This window comes from Lissotriton vulgaris, chromosome 4_1, assembly GCF_964263255.1.
Source record: "Lissotriton vulgaris chromosome 4_1, aLisVul1.2, whole genome shotgun sequence".
In the NCBI taxonomy this organism is placed as follows: domain Eukaryota; kingdom Metazoa; phylum Chordata; class Amphibia; order Caudata; family Salamandridae; genus Lissotriton; species Lissotriton vulgaris.
Genome location: NC_141691.1, coordinates 1,388,844,880 through 1,388,862,171, shown reverse-complemented (window position 1 = coordinate 1,388,862,171; position 17,292 = coordinate 1,388,844,880).

The window sequence follows — 17,292 nt, the reverse complement described above, 5'->3', positions numbered from 1 at the left end:
AAACACTGGTGCCTTCAATAAGGGTTTTAGTGAAGGCTTTATTGGAATGTATGTTTTTTTCATTAAACAAAAGATGGGGGGTACTCAGTCTTTTTACAGGGAAAGGCTTCAGGTAGCTTTGGGGTCCTGGCTGTCTTCTTCCAGGAGCGGACGTCTCTTCACCGAGGAACTCTCGTCGGGTACCGTAAAAGAAAGGATAAACACGGGTCAGGCACAGAACTCTGGGAATTGCGGTAAGGGCCGGGAGTGAGGATACACAGACCGTGTAGCGTGCTCAGTTTTACAAAAGGGCGTGCTGAGGAGTGCTCGTGCTCAGGTAGGGGAAGTCGCATACAGGGTTCACACCGGGGGCTGCCTCCGCCTCCCAACCCAACCCGCGACCCGGCCCCGTACCTCTCGAAGCCACGCTCCTCCCGTGGGCGCGTGGCAGGGCGAAGCGTCCGACCGTTGGCCTCCTGGCTTGTAGATCTCGCTCTCTCTCTCCTCTCGACACCGTCCTCCTTCCTCCTCGATATTCGTCTCCTCTGGGGGATCGCCGTCCGTCTTCTTGCTGGAACTTCCGCCTTTTGACATCACCACGCTTGCGAGGGGCGGAGTCTCGTATTCCTGATCCAGTTTCTTAAAGGAGCCGAACACAGCATCCTCGTCTGGCCAATCACTCTCGGGGTCCTTGGGGTTCTCGTACCAAGTGCAGGCTTGCGGCTGTGGGGAAAAGGTGCATGGTAAAAGGGGGGTGGCGGACCACCAGTCTTTGGGTGTAATCGGCGTGACAGTGGGATAATCTTCGCATCCGTGTCCTTAATAGAATTGAAAATTCTTGTCACAAATGTTTGCAAATTTTAAATTCTATGGCAGGACAGGAGGCTCAGATTATGCTTGTTCAAAGCTGAGCCACCACAACAGAAGCAATATCCACAATAGGCTTGAAATAAAATGTTTTGAACACAGAATCGGAAGACCAATCAGCGGCCTTCATGATGTCCGTCAGACTCACCCCAACAGTAAAAGCCTTAGAGGCCATGGCTCCCCGAGCGGAATGGGCTCCAAAAATGGAGACATCAATTCCAGCCTCAGACATAAGCCAACGCACCCAGCGTGCCAGGGTAGCCGGCGCCACAGGCTTAAAAGGCTTTTGCAAAGCAATTAGCAATTGACCAGACAAATCTTGTCGAAAAGGAGCAGTACTTACCTCATAATCTTTTATGCATTGGACCACACATAACTGTGGATGCTGGGGAAAAGATGGATATGTCACAGAAGACATATTACATTTGGTGCGCCGGGAAATGGTAAAAGTGACCCCGTCCGGAGAGAATGAACGCCCCGCGAGATCCAACGCCCGCACATCCGAAATGCGTTTGCAAGACACCAAACAAAGTAACATCGTCAACTTTGCTGAAAGCTCCTTTCGAAACAAATAGGAGTTGGGAGGCCAAGCCTCCAGAAAACTTAAGACAATGGAGACATCCCAAAGAGCAACATACTTTGGACAAGGCGGTTTTACCAGCCGAATGCCACGAAGCAATTTAGAAATCAAGGGATGTTCCTCAACAGGCTTCCCGTCAACAAAATCGTGGCCCGCAGAAATCGCGGAGCGAAAGGAATTGACCGTCCTATAAGCAGAACCAGAAGAGGCTATGGAAGCTAGAAAATTAACCACTAAAGTAACATCCGCTGAAGCGGGATCCAAGTCCCGTTCAGAACACCAACCACACCATCGTCGCCAAGCTGATGCATAACGCTTGTGCGTGTTGGGGGCCCAAGCTTTACCGATAAATCGTGTAGCATTTCCAGATAAGCCAGGAACTTTCCAGCGTTCCCCGAAATCCGCCACGCAACCAACAGGAGCTGACCCAACAGAATCAGAGGATGCGGGTTGAGCAGAGGGTCCAACAACAAGTTCCACTTCTGAGGAAGAAGGAACGGCATCGAGCAACTCAGCTCCAGAAGATCCGGAAACCAAGCCTGAGCCCTCCAAAGAGGAGCTATCAGAATGATCTCCGATTGGAAGTGCTTTGTCCGAGCCAAGACCCGTGGAATCATCGCGAACGGGGGAACCGCATGGCAGAGATGCGGAGGCCAAATCTGAAGAAACGCATCCGTGGCCAGAGCCTCCGCATCCGGACGCCAACTGTAAAACTTGGGCAATTGGGCATTGAGGCGAGAGGCGAACAGATCCATCCAAGGCAGACCCCAGATGCGAGAGAGGCTCCGAAATACCCTGGGGTGAAGCCGCCAATCGCTGAAGTCCACCAGATGGCGAGAATTCCAATCGGCCACCTGATTCTGAGGACCCGGGAGATACTCTGCAATAAGAGTGATCTTCTTCTGAAGGCAGAAGTGCCAGAAGTCCTTCGCAATTTCGGCCAAGAGCTTCGACCTCATCTCCCCCAGTTTGTTCACATACCAAACCGCAGAAATGTTGTCCATGCGGACGAGTATGCAACATTTGGCAGCCTGAGGAGCAAGACTGCGGATCGCAAACGAGCCCGCCAGGAGCTCCAGACAATTGATGTGAAGACTTAGTTCTTCCTGTGACCAACGGCCGCCCATCGTCACAGACCCGCACCGGGCTCCCCAACCCCAAAGACTTGCATCCGATTCCAGTACTACATCCGGGGTAGATCCGAACAGGGCTTTCCCGTTCCAAGCCTCCATGTGGTCAAGCCACCACACCATCTCCGACTTGGCGTCCGTCGACAGAGGAACAAGATCGGAATAGCGAAGACCTTTCTGTAAATGTCTGATTTTGAGTCGTTGAAGGGCCCGATAGTGTAAGGGACCCGGAAAGATCGCTTGAATGGACGAAGCCAACAGGCCCAAAATCCGAGCGATCAATAACAGTAATGTCAACTCCCGCTTGATAGACCTGATCTTCTGGGAAGGCAAGAGCAGTTGGCAAGAGATCGAGTCGACCAGGAAACCCAAGAACTCTATCGACTGAGAGGGATGTAAAAGAGATTTTTGAGGATTCACTAGAAATCCTAGAGATTGCAAGAGCTCGATCGTCCAGGCCAAATGGGTTTGTAATTGGACGGGACACTGAGCCATCAACAGTATGTCATCGAGATCCACTATCAGACAAACCCCGCGTGCCCTCAGCGACTCCATGACTGGTCGCAGAAGCTTCGTGAAGCACCACGGAGCGGACGAGAGACTGAACGGGAGAACCGTGTACTCAAACCATGTCCCCAACCACTGGAAATGGAGGAAACGGCGATGAGGCGGGAAGATCGGGATCGACAAATAAGCGTCCTTTAAATCCAGGCGAACCATCCAGTTGCCTTTGCGAAGGAGATCCCTGAGAAGATGGATTCCCTCCATCTTGAAGTGGCGATAAACCACTCCGTTGTTGAATTCCTTCAGGTTGAGCACCAGGCGAGAGCCTCCCCCTTTCTTCTCCACCAGGAAGACATTTCTGACGAACCCCTGAGGATGCAGGGAAGTCCACACAATGGCCCCTTTGACCAGAAGGGACTCGATTTCTTTGGTGATGACGTCCTGATCTAGTTGGGAAAAAACAAGGGGTGAAGGGACGAGATTTTGATGGGGAGGATGGTAAAACTCTATCTGGTAACCTTGAACAGTCTGTAACACCCATGCATCGCTGGAGATTGTTCGCCAATTGTGAAGGAAATATAGCACTCTGCCCCCCAGGACAACTGTTTCGTAAGAAATCAAGCTCACCTGTGTTGGCGAAATCCTGACGTCCTCCCTGGTTTCCGCCATAACCTCCTTTAGCAGCCTGCCCACGACCTTTGCGGGAGGGGTAGAAATTGGACTTGGAACCAGAATAGGAAGAATGTTGACCTCCTCCCTGCTGGGACTGATTGCCACGTTGCTGGCCAGAGCCACGGCCGAACGAACGTCCCTTGGATCGTCCGGCCCGTCCAAAAACCGGGCGGAACGCCCTGCGGAGAGAAGATTGCACCTTATCCAGGCCACTGAAAGTTGCGACAAATTTCATCAACTCCTTAAGGAAGGGTTGACCAAAAAGCAGGCCCTGAGCAAGGGGCCCCGACTCTGACGAAGCCAATTCTGTCAACCTCGGGTCCATTTTCAACAGAATGGAACGGGGCCGTTCAGTGGAAAGAGCACAATTTGCGCTTCCCAACTGGCAAATGGCCCGCTGGGCTCAACCAATCAGCTCGTCCGGGTCGATGCTAGAAGCAGACCCCTGAGCCTGGTAACCCAAATCCAGAATCTTTGTAAGCAGGCCAAGGAGATCTAACAATTTATCCTGGCACAGGCGCCAAGACCTATCAATGCCCTTCTTGGGGTCCTTCGTGAATTTCTTAAGGTAGGTAAGAATAGTAGGATCTACCTCCGGAGTTTCAGAGAGTTTGTCTGCCAAATCCGGGCGAGGACACTCGGAACGAAGACGAGAACGTACTTCTTGATCAAAAGGTTCACGAATGTGGGCCTGAACGTACTCCGCGACCTCAGGAGCAGGGATCCAGGACTTAGAATTCGGGTGGACTATGTCCGAAGGCTCAAAGGTAAGCACCGGGGGATGAGAAGATGCGTCAACAAAATGCTCCTTCCCAGATTTTTTAGCAGGGGGGTGACCAGAGGGACGGGAAGAGGAGGATGAAGAGGGCGTATCATCAGTGTCCGGGGAAGGTGGTTTGGCCTTCTTAGAACTACCGGAGGAAGACAGGGATTTAGCCAACTTCACAAAATCAGATTTATGAGGATTCTTGGGGGACTTAGAGGAGTGTTTGCCAGTAGAAGAAGGAATCCAACCTTGTTGGTGTGCATAATCTGTCAAATTACGTTTCAGTGGCCCAATGGCGCGGACCAACGCGGTATTGACCGAGCGTTGCACCCCCTGGTCAAGAGCGTCAACTAAATCATACTCAAAGGACTCTTCAGGCTCTTCACCATAGTAGTAGTCGTCATCCTCCTCGTAGCCAGCCATGCTTACGAGTATATGGCAGGACAGAGAGACAGAAATGCCCACACAGGAAAACACCAGGGTCAGACAACACTGAAGTGACCCAGTCAGGGGGAGTGACAACCCCAAGCAAGCCAGACAGGCAGAGTCACACGCTACCCAGAGAAACAGATAAAATGTGGAGGGACAGGCTTGCAAGAAAAGCCACTCTAGGCAATGCCTCTATGAATTTTACAACCCAAACCCTGGCAGAGGAAAGGGCGTCAATTGGGGACTCTCCGGCAGGCAGTGGGCACAGGCTATTTAGAAACGCCGCCTCTCGCGTGTCAGGAATCCGTGAAAGACACGGAACGTCAACAAGGACTGTCGCGCATGCGCAGAAGCCCGCCTGAGAACACCCGGAAGTGGAGCGACGCGCGACAGCAGCGCGCGACCGCTCGAGTCCCCGGTCCCACTCCACAGAGATACGCGGGCACAAAGCCCCCGAATACAACGAGAGGCGACCCGCGCTCTCAAGCAGCAAGAACGGCAAACCGAGAAGCCGAAAGACACAATGAGTACAAGAAACTGCAGGCAAGACGCCGGAAATGGCGAAACGAGAAGCGCTGCAACAACGCTATCGCAAGTAAAGCGCACAAGTCAATGAACACATGCAATACAACATTTGGCATGAAATAAAGCAAAAAATGACTTAACTGGCTGCGAAGCAGCAAAGAAAGAGGAAGTTCTACCCTCTATGGTTGTTAATATGGGGATGTAGTCTCTATGGTTGCCTAAGTGCTCATGGGATTTGTAGTCTTCTTTTTCTTTACTGTGTTACTATTGGCTGCTGTTTGTAGTAAAGAAATCGAGAAAGCATAATCTGAGCCTCCTGTCCTGCCATAGAATTGGGCAACACCTCTTACTTAAAACTAATGCTTTGTAACTATGGCGCCAGTTTAAAGTCTGTTTTCTAATTTCATGGAATGGTGTACGCGTCAGACGTAGACAAATGATTTAACAGAGAGGAGCGAGTTCCTTTGTAAACACTCACGATGTGGGAAAGAAAATCTGACATCTTGTTGAACTGATCCTCAGACAGGTATAATTAGCTGCAAACCTATCACCAGTAGCTTTTTTATTTAACTTAGGTAAAGCAGTACAACATATACTGAAACACATCTTTTGTTACTTACAGAATATGGGGTTTTCTACCTAATACATTTCAGGAATGCAGAGAGAGGCTACACCTCGACAGCAAATAGGTTACTCTTCTAAAGTCCGCTTAGGGGTATGTGGTGTACGTTATTTTTCATACGATGGTACATTTGCTGACAACATTTGCTTCGTTTTCTACAGACATTATATAGTGGCTGACAAACAGAGCACTTCAGCTCATGCAGAGGTGAGCATTTTGGTTCACATTGGGGTAGGCTCAAGGTAGCACGGGAGAAGTGGTTTGATGTTGGAGTTTGTCTTAGCGGTCGAGTTCGGATTTACTCCACTGTTTTTTTTAGATTCTGACACCGGGTGACAGTGGTGTATATACTTTCACTAAGCAATATAAAAATTGCTCCTTTCTGTGTTCTTCAATGCTACTCAAACGATTATATTTAAAGTTCAATGAACCAAAGGATATCTCCATACAATACAGATATAGCAACATGTGAATCAATCTTCTTATTTTATTATTGGCATCTTTATAAAACTAAAACAATCCTTTATGCAATTAAAACACTTGTGATTAAACATCATCTCATACATTCATTAAAAACAGTTAAAAATGTTTTTAAAAATGTTGTGATATTTTTTACATTGATTCTTTCAATAATTGTAAACGTTTAATCAAATGAATCTTGTACAATTACCACCACATTACATTATGTTCAGAACATACATTTTCATTAAAAACAGATTAACTGTGTCCTTCTGTATTTAATCCAAATGTATGTTCTGAATTTTTGTTTTTAATGAATGTATGAGATGATGTTTAATCACAAGTGTTTTTAATTACATAAAGGATTGTTTTAATTTTATAAAGATGCCAATAATAAAATAAGAAGATTGATTCACGTGTTGCTATAGCTGTATTGTAAGGAGGTTTCCTTTGGTTCATTGTATTTTTAATATAATCGTTTGAGTAGCATTGAAGAACACAGAAAGGAATCATTTTTTTATTGCTTTATTATTCCCGGTCCTTTTTGGTTATTCTGGGTAACTCTCTCTTTTTTGAGTATACTTTCACTAAGCACAGTATCTTTGGTATGCGCATTGTGCGTGATTTAGGTTTCCATGGGTGATGAGCAAGATACATATACAAAAATCTTCTTTTTGTTTTTGTGATAGAACCATTGTGTTTGTCTGTTATTCCCTTTGTTAAAAATTGCTGACATCACTGTGTTTTCAAACCGAAGAGGATTTGGTTCTTATGTATTGAATTGTATCATTTGCAGTATTACCCTGATGAAGGTTTGCACCAAAATGCATTGGGAAATGTAAATACTTTGCTCCGAGCATTGAAGAAATAAGAAAATGATCAAGAAAATAAATAAGAAGATGCTGATTGCGATTTGATTGATTTTTTTGCGAAACTTCATGTTAAAACATTTTTTATGTTAAAAAGATGGAACAAATTTGGAACCGAATATTCGTGTAAGAATTGTTGTCAGGTTACAGATGACACAGATTATTTGAGAATTTTTTGAATTTACTATACACTTGAGAAATTTTGCACCGTAATGGCAAGTGAAAAGTGCGACATCTTACACAAACAGGTTCGGGATGTTTTTCGAGAATACTGATTATCTTGCCAGTTCAAAAGAAAGTGTAGGCTCAGATTAATAGTCCAGAATATCTGGCCTCTGAGGGTTTTGTCAGGCGTATTCCTTTCATCAGTTTACATATTCAAGAATGTTCCCCCAGTGGCAAGTCATCAGTGGGATTATGACTCGCAGAGAACATCAATCTGAAGGAAGTTACCATGTGATAGGCCAGGCCCAACTGGGCTATTTTTACCAGAAAATTCATGGTATGTTTAACTTCGGCACCCATGGGATCCAGGTGTCTCTCCATACACCAATAATCCCATAGTCTCCATGCTGAGCGGTACCTGCTAATGGGTGCCGGGACCCACATATGCTTAATGAAGTTCACAGCAACTTCTGAAAGTTGGTTGTCTTCATCCCTGGAAATCCTCCAGGCCATGAGTTTGAGTTGTCCCTGCAGAACAAGAGAATGGGGTAGCCTCCAAAATCTTGTAAAATGCTTGGTGATGATGGCAGTCTTATCGGGAGATCCCAGGATAACTCCATCAGTATCGAGAACCAGGCCTGCAATCTCGATATTGATGTCAACAGCACCATGAAAGGTGGAAAGGCATACTAGTGTGCTTTTGATCAGTCCTGTACAAACACATCCACTGCTTTTGCTCCTTGATCTGGTCTCCAGCTGACATAGACAGAAGTTGGTTGTTCATCCCAGAAGGGAAGAGATCCATGTCAAAAGATCCCCATCTGGCCACCAGTGCTGTGAATACCTTGCAGTCCAATCTCCAATCGTTGTTGGCTGTGATGTATCTAAAGTTCCAGTCTGCTATCTGTACTGTGCCCCCAGAATGTACTCTGCTGAAACTGAAATTTGTCTCTCTAGACAACAGGGCCAGAAGCCCTTCGCCAGATTCAACTAATTATTCGATCTCGTTCCCCCCAAATGGTTTATATATCTCACTGCTGACACATCTTCAGTGGTATGCATACCACTGAATAAAGGCTCCCTTGACCTTGATGTGGCACCTTTATGGCAAAAAAGCCTGCCGGACATTCCAGCCAGTTGATAAGGAGCGACATTTCCTCTTCCGGCCTTCACTGCACCTGGTGCCCAAGCCCCACCGGCTTGCGTCCAACTCTATAATCAAGTCCAGTAAGTCTCCAAGGATCACCCTGCCATTCTAGGCATCCATGTGGTCCACCTACCATTCGATCTCCGTCCTGGCTTCTTGCAACATTGGGATCAATTCAAAGTAAGTCATTCAACTCCTGAGGTGGGACACCCTAAGTCCCTGTAACACTCTGTGGTGAAGAAGGTCTGTATTAATGATGAAAACAGTCCCACAATCCTGGCCAAATGTCGAAGGGATAGCCTGTCCCTTCATGAGACCTTCCTCAGTTTGTTTTTCATTTTCGTTATCTTCGTCTCTGTAAGATTCAGAGTGGCATGGGTTGAATCTATCATGAAACCTAGGAAGGGCATTACTTGTTTCAGAATCAATTTTGATTTCCTCTCGTTGATTACAAATCCCAGGTCTTGAAGGAATGCAATAGTCCTGTTCAAATTGGACAGTAGGAGATTGCAGCATTGCTCCATCAAGGGAATATCATCCATGTTTATGATCAGTCTGATGCCTCTCATTACCACCAGTCGTAATAGTTTGGTGAAACACCCTGGGGCAGGAGATAAACTGAAGGTGAGTGCTAGGAACTCATAGATCTGGTCCCTCCAGGAAAACTAGAGGAATCTCCTGTGAGGAGCATAAATAAGGGTGATTAGTTTTAACCTTATCATTCAAGCCCCTGCCAATTGGATGTCTCTTAAGAGGTGGGCACCCTTCATTTTAAAATGGCGATATACCAGCCACTTGTTCAATTCTTTTAGGTTTATGACAAGTCTGAAGCCCTTGTCTTTCTACTCTACCAAAAATAAATTGCTCAAAAAACCCTTTGGATGGAGTACCGACCTGTAAATCGTTCCTATGGACAAGAATTCATCGACTTCATTGCCTATCAGATGCAGTTCCTGACCTGAAAATCTCAGGCGTTTTTGTCGGGTGGTCTGCACTGGGGAGCGATAAAACTGTATGTGGAAGCCTTGCACTGTTTACCTTAGCTAGAAATCGGTTGAAATCTCAATCCATTTGTCTGCAAACCGTTGTAGCCTCCTCCTAAATCTCAAGGGGATAAAAGGGTAATCCTTACCAGAGAACCCCAATGGGGCATTTACTCCACCTTTGTTTCCTCTGCGGTCATTTCCTATAGAGGGGAAGAAGGTCCCTGGCGGTGTCAGTCATGCCAACCATTGACCCCCCATAGGAGCCTTGTTGGTAAAGATGGCTGGAGGAGCGATCCCCTGCCTCATCCGGCCCCCGCAAAAATCTTCACTGCTTCACTGGAAAGATCCTTTTAGTACACGTTTATGCCTTATCTAAGGCAGAGAAGAGAGCAGTAACTTTTTCCTGCTCTTTCACAAAAGGGTACCCAAAGAGATTCCCCTGGGCTGTGGCTCCACCTTTTGATGTTGCCAGATTCCTTAGTTTTTGGTCTATCTCTCTCTAAAAAGCACAATTTCCATTGCCTAAGAGGTAAATAGCCCCTTTGCTCCCAGCCTGTTACAATTTCTGTTGAAATTGGGGTACCTCACGAGGTCTTGGATTGCTCTTCCATTTCATTGATCTTGGTGAGAGGGCCCACTATGTCAAGGAGTTTGATGAGCCCTCCACAAGTGATCAATCCCATTTGTGGGGTCCCTCGTGCTTTCCGAAGAAAGTGCTCATTTTGGGATCAATCACCAGGGTAGCTGTCACCTTCCGTGCAAGAGAAGGTTGGTGGCATTCCACCTGCAATTGGACCCTCACAACTTTTTCCCTAGGTTACCTTATTTTATTGTCAATGTATTCCACCCTCCCCAATTGCCGGAAACCCTGTATTGGGGTTGAAATTTGCGGCAACATCATCGCTGTTTTCCCTGGGGTAATCTTCCTCCCGGTAGTTTCAATTTTGAGCGGATGCACACTCATAAGGAAGACTTCTAGAAGTCCGTCAAAGTCTTCCAGGTGCCCCACATCCCCTCTACTAAGCCAACCACTGGGGCCTTCCACTACATCCCTGCAGTCATTCCCTAGGGCCTTTGGGAGCTGTTCTGCCAGTTTATTGATTTGTTAATGTAAGGGGGAAAGAGCCTTTGAGTTGGCTAGGTTAAGGGCCCTGCCAACCCCCTCAGGCAGTGCTGCTCTTCAGTGAGCTATTCTCTCTCTGCCTCATAGAAGTGAGAATATTTATGATCCTGGAAGGATTCCATATCAGAGGGTGAGAGCACCACAGATGAGATCCCTGTGAAACATCATGCACTATATCACACTTAGGCAGCCCCCTTACCGGTGCTCTTTATAATAGAAATGCTGCGTGTAATGAGTCACTGGGCCACTAGTTGGTGTCTGAAGCTGTCGACAGCTTGAATATAGTTGTAAATCTTGTAAGTCCCTTGTTTCCTGCCCTGCTTTCTGCTCATTTATTCTGATCCACTTTACCAGGTGGCGGTGAATGGGGGCACGTCTGCTCTGTTTTCACTTCAATGAGGCATGGCTATCCTCTGTCCCCCTTGATCTTTGCCTTGGTGCTGGAGCCATAGGCAGCATGGGTGAGAACTGACGCAATGATCAGAAGACTGAGATGGACCAAGGAGTTGGAAGATAGAATCTCCCTCTATGCGGATGATATTCTGCTGTATGTTGCTGACCCCACCGACTCCCTTGAAAGAATCATGGCGGTGTTACCTATGTACTAGAGATATTTAGGCTGTACTATCAATTGTCACAAATCACTAATATATGTACTTAGCGGTGAAACTCTGGTGTTGCTGACTAATTATGAGGGCTAAGTGGTAAAAGGTGGTTTCAAATACTTGGGTTTTTTATCACATGATCCTGGGGTTTTCTACACCCATAATCCGGAGCCACCCTCATAAAGGCTGAGAGAGGATGCCCAACACTGGAGAGCCCAGTTTTTATCTCTTTTGTGGAAGGCGGCCCTCTTCAAAATGATGTCCCTTCAACTTATTTCCAGACCATTGATATTCGGGTGTGCAGCTTTCTCTGGGATGTATTGCCCTGCATAGACTTAGAGTTGATTTGAGAGTGGCATAGGCCTTCCTGAAATAAAAAAGTACTATTGGTAAGCACAGCTGTAAACCTCTGGGTCCATCTCCCAGAGGTGGAACTGGCATATCGTATGGGCAGGGAAATCATGAGGCCGGATGTCCATATTTGAGCTATTTATGGGACTGCTTTGGCTGCACCTGCATTTTGCCCTACTGCTAGCATAGTGGCTCTTTGACATACCACACTTCACAGAATGGGGTGGAGGTACAAAATCATACATGCCACCGCCTTGTGGGATATGGTGAAGTTAGGCACCCTGGCTACACACAGACGGTTTGATAGGTCTGTCAAGGGTGGGTGATCTGTGGAGGCAGGGAGATGTGCTTTAATTCCCAGAGTTGCAGGGGGAGTACCAGTTGGCCCCAGCAGATGCTTTCTGATATGTACAGGTCAGGAGTGCCCATCAGAAATCAATCCCCAGGAGAACGGACCTCCCAGAGTCCTCTCCACTTGAGGATCGGTTGCTAGATGAGTCCATGCCTAGGCAGGCAATCTCGCTCACCTACTGCATATTAATTAATAACTCTCCTTAGTCCCTGACTGGGATGCGGACGATTTGGAAGCGAGATCTGGGTGATGTGAAGAAGTAGGAGTGGCCGGAAGCCCTGGCCTCCCCTTGAAAGGTGGCCATATACTATAGATAGTGTGCAGTCATAATATCAAGTTTTTTATATATCTACTGGCAGAAAGATTGAGTCATAAATATTGTGAGTGAGAAATATCAACAGCAAGACTATTGTGATAAAGAATATCGACTTAAGGTAAGCAATAGCAGTCTTAAAAATATCGAAGTGTTTAATATCGTTTGGAAAAATATAGTTGTTAAAAATATTGATTTTTAAAATTAATGTAATGGATTTTAGTTTATGTTTTAAATGTATGTGATCTTTTTTTGTATAAGAATTGTTTATATTTTTTAATATATGTGTTACTCAAAGTCAAGTCCAAAAAGTTATTGTTTTTGATTATTTAAAATCATTACAATTCACAATAGAAAAATGATCCTTAAAGTACCTTCTTTCTGTTCTTCCTAATAATACCCCGGTTGCCTCCCTGCCAAGTGCCAACTGATAGATAGAAGGGATAACGCCTTGTCTGTTTGGGGCATCTACTGGATCAAATAATATAGCCATCTGCATGAGGAGACAAGACCAGTGGTACTACCTGAGGTTCGGCAATCCCAGGCCTCCCCTTTCCTGTGGCAAGGTCATGTATTTGCTAGATCTTCTGATATTTCCATATTGCCACAGGAAATTCATGAAAATAGCTTCAATTTCCTTAATGAGTTTTTCCTCTATTTTAAAAGGAATCGCCCGGAGTTTATATAGAATCTTAGGAAACATGGTCATTTTTATAACATTAGCATGCCCTATTATTGAGAGATGCAATGTATCCATTCTTTTTAAGTCCGTCTCCATAGATTTCATGAGGGGCGTAAAGTTATCTCTAATGATGTGCTCTGGCTCTGCATTGATCGTTACCCCCAGGTACACCACAGAGTCAACAAATCTTGTGTCTAATTTGATTAAATTCCTAGAGCACAACACCTGTTTTTTTTCCTCATTTAGACAATAGCCTGAGTATCTTCCAAATAAGCTCGTAATGCCCACCACTTCCCGCATGGCCGTTTCCAGATCGATAGTGATGACAGCCAAATCGTCGGCATATGCAAGGATTTTAGTTTGAAATCCTTTCGTAACTACTGGTTTTATTGCGGTGCTGTTCATTATCTGGTGTATTAACGGGTCTATGTATAACGCAAATAGAACGGGTGAGCAGGGGCACCCCTGCCTCGTCCTCCCCCTTGTTATACAGATCTTCCCTGAGCTCTCACCCATCATTTGAATCTTAGCAGTCGGGGTGGAATACATTGCCTGAATAGCCTTCCGAAATCTTGGGCCAAACCCCCTCTCCTCGAGCACACTCCACAGAAAGCCCCACCTCACGCGGTCAAAAGCTTTCTCCGCATTGAGGAGGACCATTGCGACCCCCCCTCCCCGGCAGCATGGATATCAAAAATAAAGATACAAAATATTGGAAGGTACATGGGGGTATGGGTGACAGTTCAGAAATTTCTGGGAATTCCTAGATACAATCATCATACTCCACTCTGGAATTCTGGCCTCTTCCCTAATCTGTGTGATGATGGGTTCTGGACATATTGGGAGCGACAGGGTATCGTGACATTAGGGCAAATAATGGTAAGGGACGAGTGTAGATCTCTGGAAGATCTGAAGCAGCTGTACTCTCTACAGGGAAGTCAAGATTACAAGTATGTTCAGCTGGTTAATACGATTAAATCAAAGAGGCCTCGGATTACTCTCGATAAGAGGTGTGCCCTTTTGGACTATTTGAAGGGGGGAGGGCGAAGAATCAAGGGAGTATACAGGCTATTTATGGAGGGATCTCTCGATTATATGGTAAAAACTGAGGCAGGTTGGTCCTCTAAACTAGATGATCCCGATATTGATCTAGACAGAGCCCTAATTATTTATTTATTTATTTATACAACTTATATAGCGCACAAATACCCTAAGGTGTCTCGGCGCTGCTGGAACTAAAGCTCAAGATTTTTACGCTCCTCTAATTTAAGAGCGCAGCATTTTAAAACGTTATTTAATTTATACTACACTCCCTCCAAGCTATACGATTGGGGCAAGAGGGCGGATAACAACTGTCCCAGATGCTCTAAAGGACCTGCTGATATCATCCATATATTCTACCAGTGCGAGAAACTTGAATCAATTAAAACGGAGATAGTGGCATTCTGGGAGGGGTTGATAGATGTTAAAATAGATCTATCCCCAACATTGATGATTGTAGGATGTGACAGTAAATTGAACTTAAATATTGAGACTGAAGCTTTAGTTTTTACCTCAACAGCAGTACTTCACATATTAATATCAGCCGCTTGGAAAGATACTGAGGCCCCAACCTTTCAAATGTAGTTATGTAGGCTATTAGGAATGCATAATGTTGAAGCAGCACCTTATGAACTCAAGGGTAAAAAAACAAGAGAAATGGGGCTGAAGATTTGGGCTCCTGTCGCCGCTTGGAGGGCCACTAGACTATAGGGGGCATATATGATGGCAGAAATGTCTCAGGATATCTGATATTGCTATGACCATCGTTCTGTCTCAATTCTCAGGTATAGCCATATCCTGTAGTATTATCTCCCCCAATATTTTATGTACCATGTTCTATTTTTATCCCTTTGGCTCAATGTATGTGGTTTATTAATCAACCAGTTAATGGTACCCATTTCTATTTTATCAGATTTTAATCAATGGGATCTGGTAAACTGATTTTGATTTTGTACTTTTCTATTTTTCTTAACATTGCTGGATGATCGTATTTATAATGAATTTTGTATTACTGAATGATTTGTATAGTGTCTTTTATATTGTGTTTCATGAACTCTCAATAAAGAAAAAAAGAAAAAAAAAAAGAAAAATGATCCTTAAAAAATTCAAACAATTTATACTACTCATTACATAAAATTATCATCTAGTTGCCTTGTCCATTACCGTGTGCTTATAATCATGGAATTCATTGGGGAGGTTTGTTTTATACGTTAAGTAAATGAGCGGAATGGTCCTTAAAAACTTTTAAGCTGGCCATCTCAATTAAGTCTTTTATTTTAGCCCGTTATTAACATGTTTTCCAGCCTGGTTAAAATAGTCTGTCAAGCATTGAGGTTACCATTTCCAACTGTACTTCTTTCCCCAGCTTGTCGTAGGAGAAATTGTACTTTTCTCATATATGTGACCCCCCTACAAGTCAGCATTGGTGATGATCCCTCCAGCCATTGAATTACGGGTTGCCTACATGTACGAATGTTCAATTTATTAAAAATGTCCTTTAAAAGCCGTCTCCTTAAATCCATGAGTGCCGTGCACACACATAACAGGTGGGTTAGTGATTCTTTATAGTAACCGCACAGGCGACAATGAAGATCCGTATAAACGCCTTTCCAAGATGGTTGTAAGTCTTTTGAAAGGTGTAGGCCCAGCCGATATTCTATATATCTCTTCTTTTGCATCATGCTAAAGTGACTTTCTAAGTATGCCTGGGGTTTTGTCAATGAGTATGAATTAATCACTGTCCACCCATGTCGGCGTTTGGAGATTGCTGATTTGTCTTCCAAAAAGGACTTCCATTTGGCAGCATTATTTGTTATTTTATCAAAGCCGGCTTTATCTAGCATGGTATCCCATGTCGATTGGATTTCTAACTCCCTCAAAGATTTGATCAAATAAGCTCCCCAACCACTGAAAGTGGTTTGATTCAACTGCTTTTCAATTTCACAGGCTATCTAGTGAACCTTGTGTGGACAGGTGTATTTTATGGCACAGTTTGACCCCGAAACTTCTGGTTCCGCAACCCAAATTCCATTCGAACCTGTGCCGGCGAGGCTGATTTTGGGAGGCTCAAAAACCACTTTGTACACCTTTGTTTGGAGATTGTTTAACAACCCGGCCTCCTTGCCACACCAGGTAACCAGAGCGTATGACAGATAGGGTAGAGTTTGCGATGCCATCACCTTTAGAAGATGCGCAATCCAATTTTTTATATAGTAACCTGTATGCATAGATCAAGGAATGTGTTTTCGCCTTTAGGTCCAATTTATGTTCTTTGTGGGTCGGTCCTCGCCCCAGCTTTAGACCTAAATATTTATAGGATGCTTCCTCTTTTATTGGTGATCCTTTTGCATACCATTTGATTTTTTGGGGTCTACTAAATATACCACCTTAGTCTTCTACTAGTTCAGTTCCAAGCTTTCATGCTCTAGATAAGTAACAAGGTTATTGATCATTCTTTGAAGACCTATGGGCACCACAATATCATCGGCATATTGTAAAAAACGGAATAGGACTATTTGCCAGGTTCGGTGGATGACCTTCCCCTACATGCATGTGTTTAACGATATCTGCCATATATAGGTTAAACAAACTAGGGGCCAGGACGCAGCCTTGTTTTAAGCCATGTTGCGTACTGATTTGGGAAGTGATGCTGCGACCATCCTCCAGTCTTACTCTCGCCCAGGTTTCACTGTACAGGCCTATTATTGCCTCCAGTAGTTTCCTCGGCAACCCCCATGATCTTAATTTTTCCCATAGTTGGTTTCGATTCACCCTGTCAAAAGTTCTTTTCAGATCTATAAAGCATGCAAACAGTCTGGTCTTCTTTTTTTCTGCTTTTTCCATTAGAAGTGCCAAAGTTGTCAAATTTGTTAATGTTCCTGTCCCTGGCCTGAAACCTGTTTGGAGCAATGGGAATTATGTTTGTTTCGTCCATCCAATCTTGAAGGTGCATAAGTAAGCATGTATAATTTCGCCTCTATGTCGATCAGCGATATCAGCCTGTAATTTCCTGGCTTATTAAGGTCACCCTGCTTGAAAATGGGATGGATGATATTCCCTTTCCAGGACTTGGGCATTTTATTTTGGCTGTAAATCTGATTAAAAAGCGGTGTTAGGTACTCTGC